The following is a 2,780-nucleotide window of genomic DNA, read 5'->3' on the forward strand; positions in this document are numbered from 1 at the left end:
TCGCCTCGTGGTCCCTCCAGGCCCGGCTATTGTACCGTGGGCGGATCCGCGGGTCACGGAGAGCTGGTGCATGGGGACAAGAGGCTCCAGGAGGAACGGAGATGCCCCTTGGGCAACTAGACCCCCATGGCCGCACTTCCGCGGAGCAGTGTGTGCACTGCCATGACGGCCACCATCCCTCTGCAGCAACTGGCTTTGTGTGTGACTGAGTATTTTCCAGGTTTATTTTCAACAGGATTATGATACTTTTCTTCCAGTCAGATTTTTGTATGTCGTCAGTGAATCCCTCAAAATAACACCTCTTGAGACGAGGCAAAGCCATTATTTAAAATGAGTTTCTTCTGAGCACTTGTCTAGAAAATGAGAAGCACCATCAGGAAGCAGTGCTTAGCAGGATCAGGCACCTATCAAGACCTGCCTGCTGCTCCTAAGCCTTGTAATGCCATGTGTAGAGGAGATGAAAGAGCTTATTCTACCTGAACTGGAAGAACACTGTGGAAACCACTTGGCATTGCTTCATTTTGATCAGCTGGTCACCGTTGTAAGATTATCTGCTGATGTTCTGTGGAAGAGTTGACTTACTGTTATCCGTCAATAGAAGAACAAATAAAGTGCAGGTTTATCTTTTTGTTTCCCTTTTCAACGTGTGAAGGATCACAGTGGTCTGTAGCAGTCTAAAGATGGCACAGAATCACGGGCAACTTGGTTTCAAAGTATTTTTGTCTGGCTCTGTTGATAATAAGAGACATCTGCAAGAGCAGCTAAGACTAATCTCACATATTCCAAGAGCATTACGATCCATTTATTTTCAGAATTAGGAAAGTAGTGGGCTTTGAATAGGGGGTAAACCTAGTAATGGCTCCATGTCACATTTGCATCTGCTGTCTAGCTTGGCTGAAGATTGACAATACTGAGTCATGTTGTGGTGGAGGTGTTGATTTCTGAAATTCTCATGTCCAGCTCCAGAAGACAATCTTTTTTATGGATTAGAAGACCGTGCAGATGATGGCAGTGCTCTGTCAGCAGATTGTGTTTGTCTGCAAAGCTCCAGAACTGTCCATCTTCGTAAGAAGATAAAGCCTGTGCTGTAGAAAAGACTTGAGTTGTTGCTGCTGCCCTCAAGTATATTAAAGCTGCTTCATGTTGCCACTGTGCTTATGCTGCTGGTCTGCTTGTGGTGTGCTGCATGTCTACAGTGATGCCTGCATTACCGAATTGTTGAGAAGAGCTGGAAGCTAATGCTTAGATAAGCCAAAGCTAGGGCTTCTTGTCCATCATGAACAAAGAGCCTTTTGAGGTTATGGGAATCAGTGCATAAGTCAAATGCTTCCCTAAGAATGGCAATGGGAGTAATGGAAGTCATTTTAAAAGCAGAGAAAGCCCCAAACTAACCCATGACAAACATCCCCTCCTGTTCCTCCAGTAAAAAAATGAGCAAAAAAGAAAAAGAAGCAATCCCCAAATCAACCCAAGGCCAGCACAGGGCTTTTGATAGAGGAGACTGGTCTTTTGGACTGTTCTCTCATGCTGAGGAAGACCATCCCTCCTCAGATAAGTTCTAGTTCAGTGCTAAGGGTCTTCTCATGTTCAAGGAGGTGGAAATTCTTTAAATTGCAGTGAAAGATCAGCCATCTGGCCGTTAGGGTGCAGAAGAAAACCATGCCTTTTTTTTTTCCCTTCCTTTTTAAGACCATCTTTAGGAAAAGTTTCCATATGTCTACCTCAGAGCACTCAGTCTGAAGTGCTTTACAGGAGATGGTTGATCAGGTCCCTGAGCTTGAGGACCTGCAGCAGATCTTTCCAATAGCTGCTTAATGCTTGCATGTCTGATGGCATGTTGAGGTGACCCTCCAGCATCTATATGAATTGATTCGTTTGCCATATTTTTTAAAAAATAAAAATACCACCGTGCTTTTCCAAGTGCTTTACTTGATGAATAGTTGATTGGAGACATATGTTTTAGTAAGTTCTGTAGCGATAGGACAGAGGGTAATGGCTTTAACCTAAGAATGTAGATTCAGCCTAGATATAAGGAAGACGTTCTTCCCTGTGAGGGTGGGCAGGCCATGGCAGAGGTTGCCCAGAGACTGTGGCTGCCCCATGATCCCTGAAAGTGTCCAAGGCCAGGTTGGATGGGGCTTGGAGCTACCTGGTCTAGTGGAAGGTGTCCCTGCCCATGGCTGGAGGTTGGACTAGATGATCTTTAAAGGTCTGTTTTCCACCCTTATGTTTCTATGTTAAAGTTCTTTTAGATCCTGAGAAGGAAAATCAGTGTGCATAAGCACATGAAAATTACATATGCATTGTTTTATGACTTTTCAGGGTCACCTGCTTGCCTTCTCATTGATTTTCTTTAACAATTAAATGCTGCTATGTTAAGATACTTCCAAAGTTATTCATTGAGATGATGCCAAAAGCATAACAGCAACCAGCCAATTTGTATTTGCATATTTTGAATATTTATAATTAAAAATTGAAGGAGTTTGTTAAAAGTAGGGGACCTGAAATTGTCTTCTAGCCGTAGGTAGCCTTTAGCTTGTAACTTGAGTGTTGTTGTATAACTAGAATTGTCCTGGTGAATACCGTTGGAGTGGAAGAAGGTCACTCAAATAGACTTCAAGATGACTAAATGATAGACTTGAGGAAAACTAGTCATAACAGACCAACAGCATCTCCCCATTCCCCCAGATTCCCTCTTCTTCTTGTGCTTTTTTTTCTGTTTTGGCCTGAAACAGAGTGCATTACTTAGAGAATGGCTGTTGTTCCTGTTGCATGTGCCA

General features: G+C 43.4%; 1 protein-coding gene across 5 annotated transcripts in view; it reads left to right on the plus strand.

The window, feature by feature from the left end:
* The first annotated feature begins 6 nt into the window (after nt 1–6).
* MORC2 (MORC family CW-type zinc finger 2) overlaps nt 7–2,780 on the plus strand; it is a 56,181-nt gene continuing 53,407 nt past the window's right edge. For all 5 annotated transcript variants that reach the window (XR_001865945.1, XM_008642943.2, XM_017746512.1 and 2 more), the window contains exon 1: nt 7–1,122. The gene's annotated coding sequence lies outside the window, so the exon portion shown is untranslated. The remainder of the gene's footprint in view (nt 1,123–2,780) is intronic.

The sequence above is a fragment of the Corvus brachyrhynchos genome, unplaced genomic scaffold (genome assembly GCF_000691975.1).
Source record: "Corvus brachyrhynchos isolate BGI_N302 unplaced genomic scaffold, ASM69197v1 scaffold19, whole genome shotgun sequence".
In the NCBI taxonomy this organism is placed as follows: domain Eukaryota; kingdom Metazoa; phylum Chordata; class Aves; order Passeriformes; family Corvidae; genus Corvus; species Corvus brachyrhynchos.